General features: G+C 47.5%; 1 long non-coding RNA gene across 1 annotated transcript; it reads right to left on the bottom strand.

Moving 5' to 3' along the window:
• Positions 1-519: 519 nt before the first annotated feature.
• On the bottom strand, positions 520-27,952 carry LOC140216428 (uncharacterized). The gene is made up of 3 exons (XR_011893094.1): positions 26,907-27,952; positions 7,515-7,607; positions 520-753 (listed from the first exon to the last, which is right to left on the bottom strand). It is a non-coding gene; the product is annotated as an uncharacterized lncRNA (long non-coding RNA).

Below are 27,952 nucleotides of genomic sequence, written 5' to 3' on the forward strand. Positions count from 1 at the left end.
GTCAGCGCGATTAGGAGTGCTGCAGACCAGCATTCGATCAGTGTGGTCAAAGCGGTACATCATCAAGTGCAGTACAGCGATGTAAAGGAAGTCCCCAAAGGCGCCCGGTAGCGGCAGCAGTTGATTGCCAACAACTCTGTTGATTTAAAACTCACTTACAAGATCCTTTGAAAAATGAATGCAGTGATATGCTTCAATAGCAGAAAGAAAACGACACATTTCACAGAAGAGGCAGCATGAAAAGCAGCGGAAGAATGTTTTTTTAAAAAAAGCGGTATGTAAGCAAGCCGCATGCAATATGCCTGCTGTTTATCAGAATCATAGCCTCCTAGATAAGTTATCTAGGACGCTATGTCAGAAAATAGCGTTGCGAGACTCGAGCAATTACATCTCCTGTCGTTTCATTTTTCTATCTCTTTTTTTTTGTTTAATGTTCTGCGCCAAAAGCCGAAGAGTCACTTTTACACAAATAAGTATGCTGTGTTTATTTGCCTTGATTAAAGTCCACAGCTTTTTTCTGGAAACTACCGAGACTCCAGCAAGTAAATAAAGCGCGCCAGGGTGCGCAACTGCGGCTCGGCACCAGCTAAGCTGGCCGTTTTGCTTGTTCCACACAACTATGCACTGCAACGCGCCCTGTTTTGCTAGCCAGATGCTCACCGTGTACACCAGTCTGGTGAGGGGATACTGGCCGACCTCGTCATCGGTGTAGTCGCTGAACGGGTACATGAATAGCGGCACAATTGAGCCGACCTGCAAGGATGGATGTGTTGACAAGAGAACACGACGACGTCACGGCATCCCTACTTTATTTATTTATTAACAATTTGCTGCAGCGCCGAGAGGCATTAGTGCATGAAAGAAAGGTGTACATGTTCCAAGTGACTGCAAAAAAGAAACGGAAGGCAAACTAAAGCAAACAGAATAAAAATTTGTGAACAGCAGTGTTGTACTCGGAAAGCTATGCACGTAACACGCCCTCAAAATTGCAATCAGTAACCGTTTAATGTGGATTACTCCACGTAAAGAATAACGTGTTGGAAGAACGAGCATTTAAAACATTGGTGTTGCACTGTAAAACAGGACGACCTTCAAAGTAGACACGGTAAATTACCACATGTGCCCATACCCAAAGTGCAAGTTTGAAATGGTCACTCTCCTCAGAATGCCGCAATGGAACACATCAAGTACAAACTATTGAATCGTGCAGCCGTGAATGGGTGAGAGAGCGGAAGTGAAGTGTAAACAGTCGACGTCGCAATTTTTGTAGGCATTTACCATGGTGAGGAAAATGAGGTACAAGTAAATAAGTCGTATCAATACTTATCCAGCGAAGAGTAAAACGGGCCGGTTTAGAAGAAAGCAATGAGCTAGTACATCGGCAGCACACTAGCGCTGGGCCAAATGTGGCCCAGTTCTGAAGAAATCGGCACCAGCCATTGCCCAAAGCTGACACATTGGCAAAGCGCAACTCAGTTGAATGTTGGCCCAGAGTTAGAGCCAAGCCTGCGCGAACATCGGGCAAATGCAGCAGCAATTGCGTTGCTAGCGTAGGACCAGCGCTGGGCCATATTGTTGCCATTGCCGGTGCCAGATTTTGGCCAATGCCCTCTGCATGACGAATACTGTAAACATTCGTGGTATACAGTACGCAGTAAAAGGCGTATTTGTATATAAATCCCTCTTTTATTGAATGTTGAGTGAAGAAAGAAAGAAAGAAAGAAAGAAAGAAAGGAAGAAAGAAAGAAATGTACATTGTGAAACTGCAAAATTAACATCAAATAAAGATAAGACTGTAAATTTTAATGAAGCATGATAATAACTTAAAGGAGAAAAATAATCTTTGCGCAAGTCCTACATGTTTTCTGAGAAATTAAGCCCACCCGACTCACAACCCCTGTTTACACGCCCTGGTTCTTTACTATTGCCTCTCTCTCTCTCTCTCTGTACCATATATATATATATATATTGTAAGGAAGATAACGAAGGTGCGCACACAGTCAGCAGCATCAAGCGCTCAGCAGAGCCTCGAGCTCGGGAACTGCTCGGTGCATCCTAGAACCGGCGGTCCCTACGAATCCCAACAAATCTTCTTTAGAGGTGGTGGAGGTGCTGGGTAACGTTCCATTCTACCATCCTGGAACTCGGACGCTATCCGACGAGCTCGGACGCATCGGACGCTATCCTCCGCCATGCCAGACGCCGACCAGCAGACTCTTCCATCGCCACCCGTCCCTTGCGCTGGCACCGTTCGCTAGCGGGAGCCTCCTATCTTCAGCGGAACCGACGACAACGACGTTGAAGAGTGGCTGTCGTCCTACGAACGGGTGAGCGTTGTTACGTTTCGCGTCCGACGTGCGGTATAGCCGGCGCGGATGCAACGGACGCCGGGGCTTCGTTCAAAGCGGCGGACATTTTGGCCAGTTCAGCGCTGCCGCAACGCCTCCTGCCAAGCGCGTCCAGGCATGTTTCAATGCCACGTGTCTTCGTGTGTGCGTGTGTGTGTGTGTGTGTGTGCGTGCGTGCGTGCGTGTGTGTGTGTGTGTGTGTGTGTGTGTGTGTGTGTGTGTGTGTGTGTGTGTGTGTGTGTGTGTGTGTGTGTGTGTGTGTGTGTGTGTGTGTGTGTGTGTGTGTGTGTGTGTGTGTGTGTGTGTGTGTGTGTGTGTGTGTGTGTGTGTGTGTGTGTGTGTGTGTGTGTGTGTGTGTGTGTGTGTGTGTGTGTGCATGTTGGTGCCCACGCTTGTCAAAGCGCGGCAGCCGGGGAGAGGAGCTCCCCAATGGTGACGCGAGGAGGTCTGACCGGCGCCGGCTCGGCGGATACGTCACTTCTTGTCACCGTGTCCGTGCGCCGCCGTCACGTGCGCCTCATCCGAGCCGTTCCTACTTGCCCTCGACTCCGAGAGTATAAAAGCAGCTGCCCCCGGACGCCAAGAGAGAAGCTTCGATTTATTCAGTCGAGTAACGTGGTCTCCCGTTTCTCCACTTCGGTCGACCTGACCGGCCGCTCTTTTGCGATGCTAGAATAAACAACTTGTTCTGTTAGTAGTCGACTCATCCTTTGCCAGGACCTTCGGATGCTTCCAGCTGTGCCCCAGGCCGCCAGGCCAACGCTACCCTTGGGGCTTGCGACCCATTTGCAACAGCGTGCACAACAAATGGGATGACTCGGACAAAGTGGCTTACGTACGTATCATTCTACCTCGCCGGCGTGGCCAGTCTCGGGTTTAGAAATAACGGGAGGGATATCCGAACGTGGTCGGCGTTCAAGACTTCGATTACAGAATTATTTGACCGACCCGCCGTCAGGAAACACCGAGCCGAGCAGCGTTTGCGTATACGCGCACAGGACATTCACCAGCTATAAAGAAGACGTTCTAGACATGTGCAGCCGCGTGAACGCTGCCATGACGGAAGCGGAAAAGATCAAGCACGTCATGAAGGGAATCGATGATGAAGCGTTCCAGATGCTTCTGGCCAAGGAACGGCGCACTGTTCGCGACGTCATCAGCTTGTGCCAGAGCTATGATGAATTACGCAAGCAGCGAGCTCTGACAAGGCGACATCTAACACCAAATGCGGCGTCACTCTGCAGCCTGACCACCAGCCTAGAACTAGCCTCTCTGATAACCCAAATCAAGGATTTCGTGTGCGAAGAAGTCGCACGACAGCTATCTCTGGTGTCCGTCACTCAGGAGTCTGCCAGCACTTTGCCGTCTCATCTCCGTAACGTGGTCCATGAAGAGGTCGCGGAAGCGCTGCCGGCTGTTCACCAGCAGAATGTCGTGACTACACCAGTCACTTATGCTACGGTTGCTACAATGTCACTGGCGGTGTCAGCACGATGCCCATTTACAATCATCTTTCATCGCCGCTGTCACTGCTCCGCCGCGAATGCCTTGGTTACGTCGAGTCGGTCGATTCAACACGAATTGTCTCCGTCCTCGACGAAGTGCCTTCTACTGCTGTCCATGAACTGAGTGTCCTCTCCGTACCCGACTCAACATGGACTGGTGTGTTCAGCCCATTCATCGCCGAAGATCTGACGCATTCGCAGCGATCTCAACTTCTCGCAACCCTTCAGCACTTCCGCCGTTCTTTCGACGTTGCGCAAACATCTCTTGGCCGTGCATCGGCGGTTGGGCATTACATCGACACTGGCTCTCACTCACCGCTGCGACAAAGACCATATCGCGTGCCCGCTACGGAACGTCGCGTCATTGCAGACCAGGTCGATGACATCCTCCGTCGAGGCGTCATTCAACCTTCCCAAAGCCCAAGGGCCTCTCCCGTGGTCCTCGTCACAAAAAAAGACGGTTCCATCCGCTTCTGTGTTGATTTTCGACGGTTGAACAAGATCACGCTGAAGGACGTCTACCCATTACCATGAGTCGATGATGCTCTGGACTGTTTGCAGGGAGCCAAGTTCTTTTCGTCGCTGGATTTGCGGTCAGGCTACTGGCAGGTTTCGATGGCAGAGGCCGATCGCCCGAAAACTGCCTTTGTTACACCAGCCCACTTGTATGAATTCACCGTCATGCCTTTCGGACTTTGCAGCGCACCTGCTACGTTCGAAAGAATTTAGAAGAACTTATTGTTGGGCGAGTTGGTACATATTAGCGAACATTCTTTAACTGCGCGAACAAACGCACCACAGAGTCCTTGTCCCATGCTGTCTCTGTGGTCCGTTTGTTCGCGCAGTTAAACAATGTTCGCAAGTTCGAAAGAATGATGGATAATGTTCTGCGTGGCGTTAAATGGAAAATCTGTCTTTGCTATCTTGACGACATTGTGGTGTTCGCCCCTGATTTCGCAACGCAGCTGCTCCGCCTTCAGCACGTACTCACTTGCTTGACCAACGCCGGGTTGCAACTTAACCTGAGGAAGTGTCGATTTGCTGTTCGTCAGCTCCCAATATTAGGCCATGTCGTGTCAAAGGAGGGCATTCGCCCGGATCCCGAAAAGCTACATGCGGTTACTGCGTTCCCAAAACCTACCACTATGAAAGAGCTGCGCAGTTTTATCGGCCTCTGCTCTTACTTCCGGCGATTCGTTCGAAACTTTGCGTCAATTATATCGCCTCTCACGCAGCTCCTTGGTGACGCTAGAGATATCTCATCATGGTCTCCAGCGTGTGACGACGCCTTCACAACCTTGCGCCGTCTTCTCACGACGCCACCAATTCTTCGTCATTTCGACCCTCAAGCGACCCTCAAGCCCATACTCATTCAAGCGGTATGGGCCTTGGCGCTGTGTTGGCACAGCGTCAACCTGGCCACACAGAATACGTCGTCGCATATGCGAGTCGCACGTTAACCAAGGCGGAGACCAATTACAGCGTTACAGAAAAGGAGTGTTTAGCCATTGTGTGGGTGCTTGGCAAGTTTCGCCCATATTTATGCGGCCGATCGTTTGACGTAGTGACCGACCACCACGCGCTATGTTGGCTGTCGACGCACAAAAGACCATCGGGTCGCCTTGCCCGCTGGGCATTGCGAATCCAAGAATATGACATCCGCGTGGTTTACCGTTCCGGGCGAAAGCACTCCGACGCTGACGCGCTATCCCGATCGCCGCTTCCCCCGAAGGCCAGACATGACTCCTCCTGCGAGTGTACATTATCCTCTCTGTACGTTGACACTATCGCTGCTGCACAGCGTAATGATCCCTGGACTGCAGCTCTGCTCGGCCTTCTCTCGGAAACGTCGAAAGTTCCAGCGCCACGTACGCTTCGGCGCCAAGTTCCTCATTTTGCGATTCGAGACCAGCTACTATATCGACGCAACTGTGCCCCAGAGGGACGCACCTGGTTACTCGTCATTCCGAGAATCTTGCGGTCGGAGCTCTACTCCTCGTTCCACGTCGACCCTCAGTGTGACCACACGGGAGTCTTCAAGACCTACGAAAGACTTCGACACCGCTATCAATGGCGGGGAATGTACAATTTCGTTAGAAAGTTCGTCCGCTCTTGTCTCTTGTCATGAGTGCCAACGCCGCAAAGCGCCACCGCACAACTCCGCCGGTGAACTCCAGCCTTTACAATGCCCATCCCGACCCTTTGATCGCGTGGGCATAGATCTCTACGGGCCACTTCCGTTGACTCCTACCGGCAACAGGTGGATAATCGTTGCGGTAGACCACTTAACCCGTTATGCGGAGACTGCTGCTCTACCAAATGCTACAGCGCAGGAGGTCGCCAATTTCATACTTCGCCGTTTTCTTCTTCGTCATGGAGGTCCACATGAACTTTTAAGCGACAGTAGCCGCGCCTTCTTATCTGAAGTCATCGAACAACTGCTAGCTGAATGCGCTATTGTTAATCGTAAATGCACTGCTTATCACCCATAGACTAACGGTTCCACGGAACGCTTTAATCGAACTCTTGGTGACATGCTCGCCATGTATGTCTCGCCTGATCACTCTAACTGGAACCTAGTTCTTCCGTTTGTCACCTGCGCCTAAAAAACCGTAACTCAGGCCACTACCGGATTCTCACCCTTTTACCTTCTTTACGGCCGTCATCCTTCGCACACAATCGACACCATTCTGCCCTACCGGCCGGACCCATCCGAATGCCTGCCGATCTCGGAAGCCACCAGACACGCCGATTCACCTCGGACGACCAGAACCGTCAAAAAACCGTTCATGATGCCCAGAACTCGACTCCCACTTTTCTCCCGGGCGCTCTCGTCTGGTTGTTAGTGCCACACCGCACGTGTGGGCTCGCTTCAAAACTCCTACCGAAGTACGACGGGCCATACCGCATTCTCGAGAGAACATCACCCGTTAATGACCTGGTTGAGCCGCTAACGCCGCCGTCCGACATGCGACATCGTAACCGCGAAGTCGTTCACGTTCAGCGTCTCAAGCCGTATCACCATTCTACCATCCTTCCAGAAAACTAAGTCGCCAGGATGGCTCCTGTATTTCCGCGGGGCCATTGTAAGGAAGATAACGAACGTGCGCACACAGTCAGCAGCATCGGCAGCATCAAGTGCGCCGCAGAGGCTCGAGCTCGGGTACTGCTCGGTGCATCCTAGAACCGGCGGCCGCTACGAACCCCAATCTCCTTTATAATATATATATATATATATATATATATATATATATATATATACATGCCGCTCTTCTTCTACCTCTACTATTCTGATCCCTTGCTTTTAGCACCCACTCAAATCGCCCTCACTTGAGTCCATCAGTGTCACCACCCTCACCGCCACGCTGACACAAACAACCCATCAGGAAATTACGCATGGTTACCGCTTACAACGCTTCATTCGTGCTTCTGTTGTTCGCTCGCCTCCTTTACCCATTTGTTTGTTTGCCCACACACCCGCCCACGCGGCCAACAAACTAATTCTGTCCAGGCGATGGTCAGGGCACGTTCATAAATACTACGACGTGTTGCCTTTTTTCTTAACCAGTGACCACTACATCCGTGCCCTGTTTGGGCACAGATGCAATCATGCTGCTATACGACACCTACTATAACCGCGCTATAAACACGCTATACAGACCATGCTGGTGACACGCTCGTGCACAACGTCGCCTACGAAGGTTGCGTTGACGAACAATTGGTGGGCGTATTCTCGGAACTGGACTTGCAGCTTCTGCAAACGGGAAAAGTAAAAGAATCAGAGGATGATGAAATGTATTGTCTGTTCTTGGATATAGGAAACAGATAGACCGGAGGGGGAGAGTGTTAGGTGGCCGCATCACTTGTAACCACGACGGCAACGCAGATACTCCCGTTTTGCTTTGGAACGTCAAGACCAATCAGTTGATCAATCAATCCACAAAGTTATCTTATGCACCAGAATTCAAATACGCGAATCCTATCTTTCGCCTAATCGTATTTAAAGCTTCCTTTTTTTTTTCTTTGCCATAATCTGTTTATTCGAATCAATATCAGGCACAAAAATTCTTTCAGAATAGGTTAGCGGTAATGAAACGCCTTGCAAGTTACTTCGTGTCTGTTTTTTTATTACAACATGCAGTTTTATTAGACAATTTTTAATTACTATACAGTTCTTTTTTTACCCGAACTCACCAGAACACTGAACCCTTTCGTGTCTGACTCGGTGAAGTTATGTCCTCACTGAGGCGATTGCTTCCGGAAGAAGAAAACATTTACTTGCAGGTAATTTCGCTTTCGCAATATTTCAAGAAATTAGCGCAGGACGCCTTCGGCTTCTTTGCTCCACAGCGTTCGGGCACTGTGCCAACTGTGCTAAGACAGGGAACCAACTGCTAGCAAGCTGTCGCTCGAAGACGCCGAGGCGTCCGGCGCTAGCTGGTTTAGGCTGGTTAAGTCTTGGTTTCACTTGGTTAACCTTTGATTCAGCAGTAATGATTATACTTAAGTATACAATCATCTTTAATCCAGGTATGACGGCTGTGCCTCGGTCGGTGGCTAGCCATGACTGTGATTAGGATTGGGTAGACACGCATCGTTCGACAGTGCGACACCTGTTGTGTTACAGGGAAAGCGCAAGTGCTAGACGTGCAAAGAGACGCCGCGAGCATGCGCAGCGTCGAAGCACAAACGGACAGGGTGCAAACACAGTCGCTACACAGATCTCGACGGTGCGACGCCTGTTGCATTCCGGACCCTCTCCAGTGAAGCAGCTCGCCGTGGGATACTCGCGGGGTGTCAGACACCGCTTGGCGACGACAGCCTCCCTCTACTGCGCAACGCTCAGAGAAGACGGCCCAGCCTCGCTCTCATCCATGGCCAAGCCCGCAGCATAGAATAAAGAACCAACTTAGAGAAGGGAAACTGTACCTTACGCCGTGTTTCGAAAATAAGCAGCGGCAGCGCATGGAACTTACTTAGGCGGACGCCAGATGACGTTGCTCAATCCGGAAGCGGAAGTGCAAATTTTTTTTTTAGAGCAAATTCAATATGGCCGTTTTTTGCCGGTCGCGTACGCTGGTACGCGCCGTGCTTGCCCTGCAGGCTATGCGGCATGCCTCAATGCCTTCGCTGCCGCGTAGCTGGTGCGTTCTAATTACCAAGAGCCTCGATCTACTGACGCCGATACAAACAAGCCACAAGTGAGTGAACAGAACGCGCGACTTTATTGGCAGAAGACAAGCAGTGTACATTCTCGTGCAATAGCAGAAATAAAATTTGCATGTCGAGATACGCAGGAGTCATTGACGCGAGCTCGTAAACGGCTCACCGTCGTCGTCGCACGTGGTGGTCAGGTTAACGAGCAACAATCAGCAGCGGAAACATATTGGACAGAGTGTGCCACTTGTTTGCAGCGACAGTCGCCGTTAAAAATGCCCAAATTGCATTGCGAAGCAGTCAGCAGACGCAGGCATCTGCTGCCGCAGCCTACACAGCGACATGGGCTACCCCAGATTTTAGCCGTTCACTCCTTTCCAACCTTCACGTTTCTTTTCTTTCGGGGGCCGCTAATGTGTGGCTCACACTTGGTGTCTCACATTGTCTCACTATGGACAAGTCGCTTTCGTGGGCATCGCCTCCATCAGCTACTTTTGCGGGCCTTTCCAACCATCTGGCTATCAACTTCATACACGTCCGACCATGTAAGCAGGTATGCTGGTCTCCGTTCATGCCTAATCACGGCCGAGAAAGGCCAGAGGCACAATTTGCCCATGGCTGCAGCAGGAAAAGGTGAACGGGGAGCAGAAATCACGGTGTGCGGAAATTGGGAGTCTATGTCGCTGTGCAGACTGCAGGATCAAATTCTTACTTCGAGAGGCTGCTTCCCAGTGCAACCGACCAGGCCGCAATATTCGAAAAACATAACCCTGCGACCATAACCAAGTGACATAACAGCAAAATTAAACAGCAATCAGTCACCGCATGAGGTTCAGACAATACATCACACATTGGCGACGAACCATATGGCAACAGTGAGCATTCACATACACGGGTCTCTTAGGGTACATTGAGCTGCCTACCTACAGGCGCAGTGCCTGCCTTCGTCGCACGTTGTGGTCTATTAACGAGCAACAACCAGCAGCAGAAACAGATTGGGCAGAGCGTCCCACCTGTTTGCGGCGACAGTCACTGTTAAAGATGAGCAACTTGCAGTGCAAAGCAATCGGGTGACGCAGGCATCTGCTGCCGCAGCCTACACAGCGACGTGGACTACCCATCATTTTAGCATTGACTCCTTTCCAGCCTGCATGTTTCTTTTCTTTTGGAGGCCGCTAATGTGTGGCTCACACTTGGTGTCCCACATTGCCTCAATATGGACAAGTCACTTTCGTGGGCATCACCTTCATCAGCCACTTTTGCGGGCCTTTCCACCCAACTTCATACATGTCCGACCATGTAAGCACTTATGCTGGTCTCCGTTCATGCCTAATCGCGGCCGAGAAAGGCCAGAGGCACAATTTGCCCATGGCTGCAGCAGGAAAGGGTGAGCGGGGAGCACGAATCATGGTGTGCGTAAATTGGGAGTCTATGTCGCTGTGCAGACTGCAGGATCAAATGCTTACTACGAGAGGCTGCTTCCCAGTGCAACCGACCAGGCCGCAATATTCGAAAAACATAAAACTGCGACCGTAACCAAGTGACATAACAGCAAAATTAAACAGCAATCAGTCACCGCATGAGGTTCAGACAATACATTATAAATTGGCTACGAACCATCTTACAGGCATAATGCTTGCCTTTGTCGCATGTGGTGGTCTGGTAACGAGCGACAACCTGCGGTACAAACAGATTGGACAGAGCCTCGCGCCTGTTTGAACCAACAGTTGCCGTTGAAGATGAGCAACTTCCATTGCGAAGCAATCAGGTGACGCAGGCATCTGCTGCCGCAACCAACACAGCGACATGGACTACCCGGCATTTTAGCGTTAACTCCTTTCCAACCTGCACATTTATTTTCTTTCGGGGGCCGCTATGTGTGGCTCACACTTTGTGTCCCACTTTGTCGCAATGTGGACAAGTCGCTTTTGTGGGCATCACCTTCGGCAGCCATTCTTGCGGGCCTTTCCACCCATACGGCTATCAACTTCATACACTTCGAACCATGTAAGCACATATGCTGGTCTCCATTTTGAGCAAATCATGGCCGAGGTAGGCCACAAGCACAATTTGCCCATGGCTGCAGCATGCCGGAACAAACGGGGCGCACCAGTTACGGTGTGTGTATACTGGGAGTCTATGTCGCTTTGCGGACTGCAGGAGCAAATGCTTACCTCGAGGGACTGCTTACCAATGCAACTGACCAGGCCCCCACATCTGAGAAACGTAACACAGTTAGCACAACCAAGTGTGGCAGCAAAACCAGATTCCGCAATCAATCACTTCAGTGTAGCTTGCACAAAGACCCAGGCTATCAAGGAAGAGGAGCAATCATCAACGAGACTAGGAATATGGAAAATGAGAAAGCTTGCATTCAAGAGAGAAGCCACTCTGCTCTGCAAGCATTGAAGGCTAAAAACATCAAGAAAAGTAAAATGGTGCATAGCACATGTGCATAGGTTAATGCACGACGCATGCCGATGCTGCATCAGCTATTTCAGGAGAGGAATTGTGCATGACAACATACACTATAAGATACCGCTACAGATATGTTAGGCTGCTAGACAGTGACTGGTATTAAGTATCAGCGAAGAATCGGTTGACCTTTATATTTGGATGAGGATGAATGATCTGTAACAAAAATGGGCAATGAGAAAGCTTGCATTTATAGAAGAAAAATTACACTTGGCGCAAACGGAATTAACATGGCTAGGAAGCTGATTAAGGGCAAACTGATGGAACTCGATCTTTTCGCCAGCGTCGTCCGTGCTTGGTCAGATGTTGCAGGTGCATCTGAAGACGAAGAATTTCTAGAAAGTCCTTTTTGAGTTACCTGGATGACTCAGCCAAATGTCCGTGCTGGTGGAATGGTGGCTGAAGCTCTTTTCAGTCTTGACACAGTCCTCTGCAGACTTGATATCTCATTCATATTCTTCTGCATGTGCTTCTTTGTTCTTGGTGTAAAAGCCTTGCAAATTCGGCTCCAGCCCCTTCCTGTTGGCGCAGATAGGAGCTCCTGTGATGACCAAGATGTGCTTGGCATAGACTCTGTTGGGGCAAAACGGTGACACATGAGATACAGCACAGATTAGCCAAATTTATGTGTGTTTTATATGTTCGAACCAATTATACTGAACCATAAATATGAACAAAGATTCATATCTGCTGCAAACAGCAAGCCAATACAGCATATATCAAACATATTTATTTCTGAGCCATGTGTTGTTTACCTTGTAGTAGTAGCCAATGTCCACACAATGACCTTGTTGTAGCAGGCAGCAGCTTCTGTTTAGTGCGTGGAGTGTGTTGCTTTATACTGGTGCCGTCCTCATTACTGCATGTCTGGAACAGAAATTTTGACTGAATCAGAAATTGAAAAAGCAAAGTTTTGCAATATGAAATGCAAAAAGGTGTGACATATATGTTGTAATGATTTGCGACTACAGAACCCATGCAAATGTGCACTGTCTGTTCTAGCGTGCTTAAGCAGCATGTTAAATAAATATTGCTATTGTCCATAAAATTGATGTCTGCCTAACTACAATGCATGTCAACAGCGCAAGTACTATTAAGATCACAAATGAGAACATTTGTGGGTTCATTTATACACTAGAAGTGCTCACACCGCTAGTTCCACAAGCAAATGCATGAAAGTCATGAAGCTATTAGAACTGATGCATTATTTTTCTGCACGAACGTGATGCACCGCTTCACTACTGCAAAAATAAATGCCCCTCGGTAAACCAATCTGAACAGCAAGAACATTTGAAATCAACAAGTACGAAATATGGGTGAATCATCATGCTTGCAACTGTTTAATACATTAAATTCTGTACTTTCACTTCATTTTACCAAAGGATTATTCGGTTTTGTGGACGAAAGACGTTGCCGGCGGACTCGAAAAAAAAGTTTAATATGTATATTGATAAGGCTACTCAGTCACCTACAACCACGGCTACAATAACATGAAAAATGAGACGCGCGTTCCGATATCGCTCTTTCTTTCTTGATTGTGTGTGTAAACCAAACGACAGCCTCGCAAGTAAAGGTTTATTTAGGAAACAGCAACTGAGATCCTCACTGCCCATATGTAATGCAGGATCTAGTTCGTTAACTTGTGCCCGCCCGGAACGTAATGAGACGGATATTTTATAACGATTCAAGCAGCGGTGTTAAACGACTCACCGTTATTGCCGTTGTCAGCGGCAGCAAAATCCAGCTCCCGTTTCGATGCAGACCTGTTCCGAATGGCTCACGACCGAAACCCAACTGCCGGGCTTACATGTCCGCTTGCAAACACGTAACTTCCCCCCAAGTTAAATAACACGAGACATCGAAGCGCAAGAAACTAGCTTTAGAAACAAAGAAGCAACCAGTCTTGAGTGTACGAACGAATGAATCCGTGCCGCCGTGCACTCCTAAATACCGGTAAAAATTTTAAATCCAGGCCAGAGGTCACGTGAAAGATCGATGATGCTGAACGCTATTTGCGTTTATAATGGCAAGGAAACAATAAACTTACTAACAAAGAGTACAATATCTAATTAGCAATGATAATTTTGCCCTGTTCTTATGTAAAAGAAGATGCTTCAGTAATTGTAAAAAAGTTTGTAAGATAAAATTGCGCTTACTACGGCGCCTCTACCGGGAAATGTTGGAACTAACGAAAGCATCCCGAAGTGATTCTACTGCGCTGGTTTTGTTAGCAGCGGCGCGCGGTCGATTTTTTCGCCCTCTGTGGCCATTTGTTGAACTTGAGAGTGTGCTACCCCTGCCCGCAGTGACTAGGTGAGCGTGGCGCTCCTTTTAGCCAGGCGCGCGGTGAGTCACGTGGTCAGGCGGCGAACCAGCTGCGGAGAGCGCATGCGCCAAGCTGGCGGCGGCGGCGGATCTCGCCGCGGCGACTTACGTGATGCGTTGCCAAGGCTACGGCGCAGCTGCGATCAAATGAAGGTCAAATTGCTGGCTACCGCGAAACTCGGCTCGACGCGGTTAGTAAAGCTTTCGCTTTAAAAATGACCGACCCTTCCCCTACCGGAAAATGGGAGTAAGCGAAGCTTGTCCTGCGTTCACCTGACCTTCGTCATGGTTGATTGCTTCGACTTCCCGCTCCCTCAGCTCGGGATCTTCTTCTCGTTGCTGTCGGTTTCCCTGGGCTCGGGCGGCTGCAACGGCTAGATCGGCGCGCCGACGGCGAGCCCTTTTAGGGGCGGGTTCTCGCGGCCGTTCGTCGAACGCTGCCCGTTCCTCACGGGTAACGCACAACGCTTGGTCGCCCCATCCGTTTTCCGGGACTGAACTGAACGGAAACGTGGCTGTCGCAGCGCACGCGATACCCTCTCCTGCCCTTTTCCTCCCCGGCGGAAGCGAAACGACTCTGATTGGTTGCGCGCTGGGCATGATAGCGTGCCTATGCCGCTGGAATCTTTGCTAATAGAGAGTTTTAGCCCAGCGGGTTTACGGCCAGCGGAGCGGAGCGGGCGAGCGGAAACGCGACTGCGCATGCGCACAACGCTCAGGCGGCCAGCGGTTTTACGGAGCAGCGTTTACGCCCGCTGGAAAGCACTCCCCAACGGAGGGTATACGCAGCGCGCGAGCGTGCGTAAGCGCGCGCGGGCGTGTATGGGAAATGCAAGATGGCAGCCGCGAACATGAACGCCGGCAGTTCTACATCGACGACGGCGACTGCGGCGCTGACCCGTACATTAGTACTCAGTACATTATTAACAAATAATGTACTGAGAACATGTAATATATCTTTATTTAACATTTCTTGCATTATAAAAGCAAGCGTAATTCAAATTCATTTCTCAGTAACTCCTATTCGGACCACTAGGTGGGGCAGCAGAGCGCCCCGCTCTTTACCCCGCTCGAGCGGGTGAGTGAAGCCTGTTTCACATGATGCGATTTTCGTCGCACCGGAAGTGCGATTTCCGTCGTTTGCGATGAAAATCGCAGTCGCAGTGCCGACCCCCCGATTTTCGGCTGCGACCAACCGGTTGGTCGCACCGTCGCACCGATCGCTGCGATTTTCCGGCGAAATTGCGCGGAGAGCTGTCAACGGAGCTATTTCGCCGGTTTGTTTTGGAAAATGGCGTCTCGCACGACAAGTGCAATGCGCGGAGACGTGGATTGTCGAATTCGGTACGTACGCGAAGGGAGAATAAAAAACTTGTACCGCATATTCGATTCTCCCATTTATGTACATTTGTCGACACGGTACGCAGCAAATAAAGTGCATTTTCACGTTTGCTTCGTACGCCTTTGTGAGTTGTCAGTGCTAGGAGGTGTTCGATCCCCAGCAGACGACGAGGTCGTCACAATTTTCTTTTGTTGAGTAGCATGCAAAAATCGCGCTTACGGAGCAGCTTGAATTATTTCAACCTCGGCAAGGGCAAATGACAAGACAGCAAAGTACCCGAAGTTTCAACGTTGCGCTGAACGCGGTACCGTTCAGTTGCATTTTCTTGTCGGTTTTCAAGCATGAATTTCCCGATGCATCTTGAAAGCTTATCTTGCCTCTTATAAATTTGACAGAGCAAAAGTGTAAACTATCGTAATGAATTTGCTACGGTAGCATTAAATCCGTGGCTTGCATAAAATATTACATGCGCGTTAAGTTGCACCTCTTCTCTGGTGAATTTTTTTTTTCTTGCACACAAACCAATAAACATTGACTATGTTGCGAACTTTGTATCCTTACTGCATCTGTATAAACACTTGCTCTGCAACGTAGTTACCTGTACAGCTAGTAGATTAAGTAAATAGTGGCACAGTGACAACGTACCCTCCTGCACAATCATGTAGAACTCGCGCAACAATGCGAAAACCAGGCAAACGGCCTGTTCTTGTGGGGATAAAACAGTATAAAACGACACGCTGAAGAAAAGTAAATCAAAACTGTGCAGTAAAGTCAGCCAGTAGAAGCAGTTCTTGCACGTTCACAGGTGATCAAGTGTGCAGAAACATTCATGCCTTACATGTTTCTAGTAAGTTTCTAATAAGTTTGTGATCACATATATTAGTGTGTAAACCCATGTAACGATATCCGCTGCGATTACTATCTTTATAAGTAATGAAATACAATGCTACTTGCAAGAACATATATCACCCGAGGATTTTAGAACAAATTTCTGCATTTCAACTATACACAATATGTGGTTTATTCAATAAAAGACCACAAACTGGGCTTTTTTGCAATGACAAACTTATTCCAAACTTTACTTACATACAGGCAAGAAAAAAAATTATAGACAGACATATCGTTCTTCAATTCGTTCACCTGCCACTGTGGCTATAGCATTCTGCTGCTAACACAAGGCGATGGGTTGATTTGCCAGCCATGGAAGTCGCATTTCGATGGGAGTCATAGGTGAAAAAAAAAGCTCTTGCACTTAGATTTAGTTCATCACCTTTTATTGAACCCTTACACTTCAACATACTATTGCATAGGGGGGCATGCTTATGCACCAATAGAAAGCAAAGGGCAGAATTGTAAAACAACCATCTTTCATGATAATTCGAGTGTGTAAATATTCATTGGATCAATATGTATTGTTCAACAGCACTGCACAAATAAGCATGATCAGGTATAGCAAGTACTCTTGCACTTATATTTAGTTCATCGCCTTTTATTGAACCCTTACACTTCAAAATACTATTGCATAGGGGGCATGCTTATGCACCAATAGAAAGCGAAGGGCAGAATTGTAAAACAACCATCTTTCGTGATAATTCGAGTGTGTAAATATTCATTGGATCAATATGTATTGTTCAGCAGCACTGCACAAATAGGCATGATCAGGTATAGCAAGTAGGAAGCTGGTTCTACAGATGTATAAATGTCAAGGCATGAATGCTCATACTACGTCGCACACATAGCACAAAGAAAACCTTTTTCGAGAGTTGTCCCTCTGGCAGATATGAGTGGGCCATAAGCAGCAGAAACTTTATTGCAGGAAATTGTGTAATACCGCTTATGAAGGAATGAAGAGAGTGAAGAGGCTTTTAACAGCAGTACCTCATGCTACTCTAATAAGAAGAACGATGAGCAAAAACATTTCTGGTAGAGCACTTAAACAGTAACTTTCTGAAAGACAGAAAATTCCAGGTGAGAGTTGGAGGTACATTTGGCCCACACACACCAACAACACGGGCATACTACAAGAAACACTACAGCCTATGGTGTATTACAGTCTATGGGAAAGCTATCTTATACAGAAATCAAGAATGATGCAACAAGCCCTCGACAACGCTGCAGACTTTCTTGGCCAGTCTGGCCTCTCGCTTTCTGATAAGTCAGCTCATATCGACGTCGAAAAAAAAAAGAAAGACTAGAATCCAGAACTACCCCCGATTGCACATTGTGATCCACATAGCTGGACAAATATGCCCGCAAGTCAACATCCACAAATCCTCAGCTAGTGTAAGCCCATGACGGCAGAGCCAGTACGTGGGTGAAACAATTATGCAATGCCTGGACGCAACTTCCACACCTGCTGAAAAGAATAATCTCGAAATAATGGGGGTGTACGAGTGGATACTATGGAAAATCACAGATGCTGTGCTTGTGTCCAAGGTATAGTACAGTATGAATTACCAGCAGCACACAAAAAAGACAACTCATCGAATACAGGCATCAGGTAGTAATAATAGGTCTTTCCAACTTTACCATGCTTGAAGACCTCTATGAGAAAGAGCTAACGAACAAGCACCTGGACAGGGTAGAGTTGCAGCCTGCAGCAAAATTCTTTGTTTCAAGAGCTCAGAACCTCGTCCCAACATACTATGCCAACTAGCATATGAGATGCAAAGATGACTACCCCTCCCTTCAGAAACACAACCTCGGGAGTACCTGAACTTGAAACACAACAGGCCCATGCCGTGAAATATGGGGGCAAAAAATTAGGCCAGGAGACTATATGCAACTGCCAAACACACAGAGGAGGTTGCTAATCATGAAGATGCAAGCAAACATAAGGCACATATAGTACACTGATCTGGCAATAGCAGTGTAACAGTAGTATGACACTACATAAAACTAAACCACATATAACTGAGTACCATTCCAGGTGATCGTACACCTAGAAAAGCTGAACTAAAAGCAATCAAAGCAGCACTTGTAGTGCAGATTACACCCTGCACAACACCCCGCATGGATTCACCAGAAACTGTCTGGGCCTGCACATCACACAAGATTGTCAGGAAAATCAGGAGATTGACACGCGACTTGCAAGCACATGGCCAGAAATTAAATTACAGGATACATAGCCATGCAGATATTCCAGTACACAAGCGGGCTTATAAGCCCGACATGATAACTGAAAACTAGATGAGTTTGTGTGTATTCATTATTAACTAAAGTTCAACAGATTTCCCCGGAAAAAGAAATACATCTTTGAAGGATAGATAAAAATTGGTGCTTGATGCAGCCAAACATAAATAAAAATGCTACAGAAAGAATAGAGAAAAATTCCAAGTGCAGGAATAAATCATTACAATTGCCAATCCTGCATGCCAGCACCTTTCAAGATACACTGTTGTTATTCCAATAGACATACTGACAGCTTGCTGATGCAAGCACATTCTTCCAGTTCCATGCCATTTGGAAAAAAATGAGTTTCCTGGAAGGTAGCCACATGCACACTTGGTGATCACAATGTTTTTTTTTCCCTGGACTTGTATATCTATATGTATTTTCTCCCTTTCCTGCTTTTATGTTTGGTTTCATCAAGCACTAGTCTTTATCAGGTTTTATTGCTGTACTACTTTGTGGTAACCTTTATAGATCACTGCATTTTCACAATAAACCTTTTAATTAGAAGTTAACGTACCCTGTTCTTACTGCTTCACACTGTACAGTCTTGCTACATTGGCCAAATAAAATATTTTATAAGGTATCATGAGGGCCATTAAAGTGACTTGTTGCAGTCTAAAAAGATATGAATAGCCTGGCTGCAAATGGTACCAGAGAACACATAGGACGAACAAGAAAACCGAGATGATCTAACAACCAAAAGTTTAATGTACACACCGAGTAAATGCTCGCTGAGAAGCAATAGACTGAACGTACACAAAAAGAAGCAAAAATTCATGTGCGCTTCCTGACAGGAAATGCATCCATTTCTAACGGAGGCCGTGCTGACAAGATTAACCCAGCATTTTTAGATCTACAGCTTCCGTAATTTCTCTAGGCAGCCGATCTGCACAGAATGCTAGCTTCTTCCTCTACAATGCACGCTCAGATGTGGAGAGTGCATTGTAAAGGAAGAAGCTAGCATTCTGTGGAGATCGGCTGCCCAGAGAAATCATGGAAGCTGTAGATGCAAAGACACTGGGAGAATCTTGTGTCAGCATGGCCGCTGTTACACTTTCAGAGATGGATGCGTTTCCTGTTGGGATCTGTATGGACACACTTCAGGTCTTGCTTCTGCTTTTTGTGTAAATTCGATCTATTGCTTGTCGACCAGCATTTACTCGGCATGTTCAATAAACTTTCATTTGTTAATACACCTCATGATTGTCTTGGTCTCTAGCAGAAAGGTGTTCATTCTTTTTACAGTGAAGCTGTATATGCCTAGGCGAAACACTCATTGTCCGATCCCAAAAACCCTACTGTAGGGGTATGAGCCATTGTTTAAGGGGGTGTGAGCCATTGCATTCGCCTTGCATGATGGACGGAGAAATTTCTTGTTGGGTAGACATAGAAATGCTTATGTATTTAAAACATACATTTATCTGCGTATTATTGCAGGGAAGGGACACAGAGGGGGATGGGGTTAAGACAAGATCATGATGTCATTATTATCTCGCAGCAAAGGTGTGGTGGGCCATTGGCTAGACCGATAGTGACGTCGTTTCTCTCTAGCAGCAGAGCGCGCGTGCAGCAGTCTTTCTCCGACTTCCCAATAGGTTCGAAAATGTGTCCCTGTATTTAATTATAAGAAATGTGCAGCCCCGGTGTGTCACTTGGTAACTACAGTGCATAACTGAGTCATAAACATTATGATTAACTCATTACAAAACACAAGTGCGTAACATAATTCAGAAAGACTTTGATGGGCCCGCTGGATTAACACAATGAACCACTCATTGCACTTTCCATGATGGTGATCTTGCAAAGTGCAATGTGTGGCATTCCAAATAAACAATGTGATAAACCCAAGCCAAACATGTGCATAACCTCATTAAGAAACACAGACATAACCAATGATATAGAAAGACCTGAATAAACCATTGGAATTAACCCAGTGATAAACACCGGGGCCGCACAGTTCAGCTTCGCTGGTTTACCGTCTGTACAGGGTGCATGGGTAGTAACTCTTTCTGTTATTGGTTGTTAAGTATTGTATAATGTTGTGCCAGTAAAACACGTTGGGCTAGTTGGTGCAATGTATTGGTACTGCTTTTATTGCTGTTTTTTTTTGTCTTAATGTTGTGCCCTTCTTCCTTTTGTAACAACTTTTTTATTCCCCCTTGCATAATACTCCAACCTTGCAGCCTGCGAGGTATATAAATAAATAAGTACATAAGCACGTCATTCATTCATCTGCATACACCTCGCACCATTCCTTGCTCAACAAATGTCACTGTGTTGATGTCTCGCAGCGTGCATGTACATTAACTGCCGTTTGCATTTCGGTATGGTTTGTGAACAGTGTAATGCATAAATATTACATGACATTAAGGTTGTGACCTATGCGGTGCATAAGCAAACCTTGCAAAAGATGACATGTTGGATGTTGAAAATAAGACAAATTGTATATATTGCAGTTACTTTAACAGCATTTAATTGACCCCTTGACAAAAACTTCACTTCGCATAGATTCCAACACGTACACTGCATCTGCAGTTTTCTTTTTTCTTTTTTTTTGCTTATTAATGTGGTCGTTACTGCATGGCCACATTGAAGATTTGAAAACAAAGTTAAATAAATGTGTTTGTTGCAATATAACAATTAACAATATGTGTAGATCACTGCTATTGTAACGCCAGAACTTTATACAAACATGCACACTATAGGATGCGGACAAATGCACAGGACAAACTCCAGAATGTTTGCATCCTGATACTTATGAAAGTGAACGGTTTCATTCCATGGCTGTCAATGAGAGGGAGAGAGAAAACTTAATTGTGTTCGTGGAACAAAAACGCATTGATAAGCTTAGAGATATAGTAATTGCTTAACACTCTCGAAATGAATAATTATAGCTTGCTATCGACATTGAATCAGCCTTTCGACAGCAAGAAAAGGAATCAGTTTTTCCAGCTCTGAACATTGAATTGCAGGAAGTGCAAGCAGGCATAAAATTCTGCCACTATAATCTGTTTAGGAATATCAAATTGGAATAAACATTGAGACTTGCATTTGTACTTTCTCTGGCTGAGCAACCTAGCTTGAAATGACTCCCATAAGCATGTCGTAACAATGTTGATCTAATACATGTTAAATGCATGACTAGCTTAAGAAATCTGGATGATTGCTATAAATTACAGCGAAGGAACTATAATGTTTTATAACATTAATAATATAATAATAATATTTATTTCCACAAAACAGGCTAACCGTGAGCGGCGTGCGAGGCTGAGCAGAAAGCCGAAATATTCTACGGCAAGTGCGCTGCCGTCGGCCTACGATCCTGCATTATGAATAGCGCGTATTGATATGGTCTTCTTGTTAGAAGTTCCGAGTATACTACCAGCGCGAGACACAAAGTGGACGAGAAGCGTGTCTTTTATAATGCTGTGTTACAACGTACAGGTTTCTACAAAAGTGACGGTAACTGCTCGAAACATTTGATGCGTCGGCTTTTGCGCCTTTAGAAATGTTTAGAGAGGGCTCCCATACATATATTCGCAGCGCAAGCACGGCGATGGATGAATCAGGCTAGCGCTAAGGTTGAATTTCCCAACACAATTTTCATTCCACGTCCAGTAATCACACAGATCATTTGAGCCTTCGTTCAGGGGCACACGCGGGCTTTCGGGTTGGTGCTTTTTGTTGCTTTTGACGCAAGAATATGGCTAGGAGCAGGCACCACATAAGCGCAATTACGGGCAATATACACGCATCATTTCTCCAGGAGCTGACGCCGAGCACGGGTAGCGCGAGGATCTTGTTGGGCTGACACGAGAACTTCGTGGCAGCCGAATTCCGAATACTGCATAAGCGGTGAGGGTAGCTATATGAACTTGTCGATAGGTCATCTTGTAGATTGTTGTAGCGCAGGCAGAACGAAACGGTCATAGAAGGTAGATAAGACAACACACAGCGCTGAACCATAAAGAATCGCTGAACCACCTGCGAACAGCTGTTTACGTGCGTGATGTCGCACTGAACTACAGAAACCGCCGTCGCGCATTCCAAGACAAATCTTAACTAACGTTTTTAAATTAGTAAACGTACATATTATTTGCTTCTTATCAAGAGAAGTCAATAATATTATAGTATAAGCGTTTTATTCACTACAATAAAAGAGTTATGCAGCGTGTGCCACGAAACCTGGCAGGCAGCAACACTGGGCGTCGCACCAGTCGCATTGTTGAAATCGCAATCATGTGAAATAAGCCCTCTAAAAATTGCATTGCGACGCGTGCGACAGCACCGATTTTCGTCGTTGCAGTCGCAGCATGTGAAACAGCCTTGATCCGCCGGGATAAAATTCTTTTTTCGCGAGCCGCTCCGCTGGCGCAACGGTGGAGACCTCGAGCGGAGCGAAACGTAAACCCGCTGAGCTAAAAATCCCTATTGACTCACGCTCTGGCGCCGGCGCAGCTGTCAACTCATCAAACCACCCTTTCCCGCAGCTACTCTGCTCTGGGAGCTAAAGCCTCTCAATCTCCCAAAGTAGCGCCATTCACTTCCCTCCTCCTCCGCTCGGCGCGGCCTCGACGGTGGCGCCGCCGGTGGTGGGCCTGCCGTAGCAGACGACGGCTAACACGCTACGGGAGGAAATCCGCAGAAAAGTTCGTTCGAGCCCTGCGGAGCAGTTTTTTCAATCGAGATCTGTCTTCGTCAGTCGGTAACTGGCCTTTAGAATTTCGTGTTGGAATTGCGGAAGAAATAGAGAAAAGGACCATTATTCAAGGCGTATTTAAGGCGTAAAGCGCGCGACGTTGAGAGTTCGTGTTGCTGAAACACGACGAAAGCACGCGGTGTACTCAAACACAGGCGTAATTACCGAAGTTTCAGGTGTTGACAGCGTGATAGTATATGTACGTGGTTTCGTAGGTTCATTTACGTACCTGCAGGATACTTTTGTTCGGCCAGCGCGTGAGAGATTGCTGACCGCACACAGCCATTCCGGCTGTGTGCGGTCAGCAATGTCAGCAAAGTCTGGCAACAGGGCCGTTTTTTTCATTGCGGATGCTTTGGTAATCGTGACGACAGATTGTTTTTTTTTTTTACAAGTACTGCTCCAGGAGGGCACATGTAATGGCTAACGGAGGCCTCTGAAGAGCGCGTGACATTACAATAATGCAGGCGTCGCAGGGAGTGTTCGCATACAAAATTGGCTGTCCGCGATCTTATACCCCCTTGGCATGCACAGGCTTCGGCGAGCCCCATCGAGCCCTGGTTCTAGCTTTGGTGTTCCCGTTGCTGCTTTGGTGCCCTGGAGGCGCCGTCAATAATACGAAATAATGGCAAGTTGTTACAACTAGTAAATAAAATTTCTTGAAGAAATACAATTGCGCCGAGGCGCCAACTTCTAAAGCAGCGCTAGCGCGCCCGCGCGAATATTATGAAACGCCAACGAGGAATTTACCGGCCCACGTACGACTCTACGATCAAAGTGCACGTTAAACATCCCCAGGCGAGCTAGATAAAGTTATCCGGAGCCATCCACTACGACCTGCATCCTAGCGTTAGCAAAACGTGAACAAGGTGAATGCAGGAGCCAAGGTTTCGACAAGTAGACTTGTCTTCTTCAAGGCCTTGTCTTGAAGAAGACAAGTCCACTTGTCGAAACGTTGGCAACTACATTCACCTTGTTCACGTTGTGCTCGTCGTCTTGAATTTACATCTCCCGCATTCCCCGTCTTTATCCTAGCTTTAGTCACTTCGGAACGTTAAAAACGTTGATCAGCACAAACCAAATCAATACATGCGGGCGTACATTCGAAGCTAAAAGACTGCATCGTAAGTCATATTGAGCCTTGCAAAAGCGTCGAGAATTTGGTAACTTCTGGTGGAGCTCAAAACACACCCGGAATAAAGTCGCTTTTATGTCACAGGCCAGCTGCAGATGCGTGCATTTCACCGCAAGACGAAACTACATGAAACAAAGAGAGCACATTCGAAAAAAAAAAGTCAAACAACGCGCTAAAAACCAGGCAGAGCATCAGCACACACTTTTTCGAAGCGGAAGGCGTGAACTAGGCTCGAAATAAGAGGTTGTGAGAAGCCGTGGCCCTTACTTCACTAAGCCGTGCGTTCTTTGCCACTTCCTCGAAGTCAGCCCGCCCGATCCTGTGAATCCACACTTCTTTTTGCGTTGCTCCCGCCGGACGGCAAAGCAAAGAGCTTTTTGTCCTCGCTGTGTCTATTGCGGTAACCGAAGGCGCAGCAGCATGGCACCGAAATTACGTTCTCGGCCCTAGACATTCTATTACGCTAACGCACTCCGTCAGTCCGCCTGCCGTACTTTCGTCGCGCAGGCCCAGCAATGGAGGTCGGCGCGCGCTGGAAAGAAACAAATATACAAAAGCGCGGCGCCTGCTCTGCGCTGGAAAGAAAAAATATACAAAAGCACGGCGCCTGCTTCCACGTGACACAGGTTGGCCAATGGGGGAGCGGAGGAGGCTGGGGCGACAGGAGGCGTGGAGGAGGACGCGCCAGGGTGAGCGGGGTGGCGGAAAGATCTAAGAATGGCGCTACTTTTGAAAAATTGAGGGGTTTTACTGGGAGCAACTGGTTTTTTTTTTTCGCGACCACGACAACGCCACTTGTGAGCCAATACAAGCTTCGCTTGAAAAGTTAGGAGAGGGCATTACGTCACGCAGCCAGCTTTGGCAAGCGAACGCTCCGTGACGTCAGTCCCTTTGCACAGCGTCCGCCAAACATGTGACCTCTTGCGTCGAGATCACGGAGGAAGGATCGAGATTTGCCTGGACGTTTAGTTCCCAGTCATGTTCCCAGCAGTTTCAATTCGATGAGCTCTTGTTCTGCTCCCATGCCGTGGCTCTGCCTGCAGAGCATGAGCACAAAAACCAACCGCGCACTTTGACGTAACGATCAGGTGTTGGGCCGACGGGTGTGGCTTCAATCGCGTTGCGCAATGCTCCCTTCTACATTTTTCCGTCCTTCATGGGCGATAGTCTCGCGAAATCTCGCTAAATTGAAAGTATCTCGGAAGGTGATCGCCAGAGAATACCACCCCTGGTACGCGCATCAGCATCATATCACAAATTCAGCAATACCTCACGCCATATAGATTATGAAGAGCATGAATTAAGGCTCACCGACAACCACTCAAGTCATAAGCTGGCTGTGTGGCCCTATGAAACCGCTAGATTAACTCTGTCATACATAACGGATGTAAAGTCATGTCGTCGTGACGAGCGTTTACTCAGCCTGGTCCTAAGCAGTGGATTTATAATGCCTTTCTCGGGGTGACCAGTTCAACTCATTATTTTTAATGCGTAAGCATTCTTTGGCGAGTATACCCAGCAATGTCTGTCTGTCACGCGAAAAGGGTAATGCCTTGACCTGCACAAGAATGTGTAGTTTGCGAAGTTAGGAGATTTAATATCCATAGAAGGCATACATAGGGCTACTTCGAAAACGCATGGGGAAGCTTACAGTTGGTGTGGGCCAACTTTAAACTTGGGGTTGGGTCAACTTGAAATTTGTGGTGGGCCAACTTGAAATTTGGGGTTGGGTCAACTTCAAATTTGGGGTAGGGCCAACTTGAAATTTAAGAGTGGGCCAACTTGATATTTAGGGCTGGGCTATCTGAAATTAGGAGGTGGGCCAACTTGAAATTTAGGGGCGAGCTAGCTGAACTTGTGGGTTGGGCCAACATTAAATTTGGGATGGGCCAACTTCAAGTTTAAGGATCGGCCAATTTGAAATTCGTGGGTTGGCCAAGTGAAATTTGGGAATATGCTTACACACACTTAGACAACTGCAGCGGAGTTTCTGCATACTTTTTAGAGCGTACCTGGGGTCGTTGCTGCATACTTTCGAAGATTCCTCAGTTGCGCAGTCTTGAGGTTTGTTTGCACCGCAATATTTTTATTTTCTCTTCGAAAATTGTAATAGGATGTATTTAACATCGTTTTTGGGCGTTAAAGAGTCTTTTCGTGTTGACAAATCTTCTTGTAGCCAGGACCGTATCTTTTGTTTAAATTTGTTAACCAGAAGGATGACCCTAAAAGTTACACGAATTTGTTATTTTACAATCTGGGCAGATCCCTAAGGCGGTAAGACGGTGTGACACACACCGTCTGAAAGCGCTGGAACTAGGAAAGCACTTCAGAAATTGGTTGGAACCCATTTGTAAAGCGAAGCTTTCTTGCCGGGTTCCAGGCACATTTCCGTACGTATCTGGTCTCTAACACCGAACGCCACGCAAGAACGCCCTTTCTCGCGGCCAAGCCATGGTGTGTTGAGACGCTTGGCGCGTTTCAGTCGGCAGTTGCACGCAATGAAACCCGCGCATCAGAAACACCCCGAATGCAACACGACACTGTAGATATACCACAGATAACTTAAACAGGTTATATATACGTCCAGCGTGTCTATAATTTACTGCAATTAAAATAATTTTTTCGTATAAGACGGCGTTCTTTAATACTAGTGTTAATACCTTGAAAAAAAAAAAACATTTCGCTTCACACACGCATGCTTCATGAGCCAATTACATCAAGAATGCTTCGCTTTGTCCTGACTCACGTGTTGCTGCGGGGACGCCCCCTCGCCTGCTCCCCCGCACCGGCCTCTCCCGCTGGGATCGCTCCTTTCTCCTGCGGCTGCGCGTCGGCTGCTACAGCACGGCCGCCCGATTGCACAGACTGCACGGAACAGGCAGCCCCGCGTGTACGGAATGCGGCGAGGATGAGACACTGGAACACCTTCTCCTGCGTTGCCCATCCTTCGACGTTGAGCGCACCGCGCTCTGTGCTTCATATCGCCGAGTCGGACTACCGTGCAGCACGGAGGGTGATCTCCTATTTCCCGCAGCCCCCGCCTCCATCGCCAAGAGAGCGCTTGCTGCCCTCCTTGGCTTTGTGACGAGACTCAGCTGAGAGCGCGGCTGTAAGCGCCGCTTTGCTTCTTCTTTAACCTTCTTGTTTCTTTTTGTTTTTTTTTTTCGCTCTCTTTCGTTCTCTCTCTAATCTTTTTTTCCCCACTCCCCTTACTCCGTGCAGTGCTGTTGAGGTGCCCTCCCTTGAGAGACAGTTACGGCGCTGCACTTTTCTCTTCCTTTCATCTTAAAATCACTACTATTACTACTATGCTTCGCTTTGGGTAGGTGTCAATTGGAGTTCAGTCTGCCTGTTTCGTTCTTTCGTCTTTCTTTTTGTCTTTCCCTACATATACAGAAATCGAAGCAAAATAAAAAGGCTCAGCAGCCTATAATATATAATAGTGGAGGCTTTTCCTCTGAAATACAGTCCAAGACTCCCACTCCCTCCATATTTTTTTAGAGCGCAGCTCTTAAGTCCAGATCACACGTACGCTTGCGGAAGCGCGCAAGCTCACGTTCACGCGCCCACGCATGCGGAGACGGTGCGGCATGGCTCGTACGCGTCGAAAGGCGGCGTGATCTCGGGGAACAGCTCCTCCCTGTTATCGCGCGCTTGGGTGGCCTCGCGTCAGCGCGCCTGGCTACCCAGCTACGGCGCGGAACGTTCAACTCTCAGTGAAGCAGATTTATATTGTCACGTTCGCCTACAATTCCACGCGCCACGACACCGCTGGATATTCACCCTTCTATC

The sequence above is a fragment of the Dermacentor andersoni genome, chromosome 3 (assembly GCF_023375885.2).
Source record: "Dermacentor andersoni chromosome 3, qqDerAnde1_hic_scaffold, whole genome shotgun sequence".
NCBI classification, from domain to species: Eukaryota; Metazoa; Arthropoda; class Arachnida; order Ixodida; family Ixodidae; genus Dermacentor; species Dermacentor andersoni.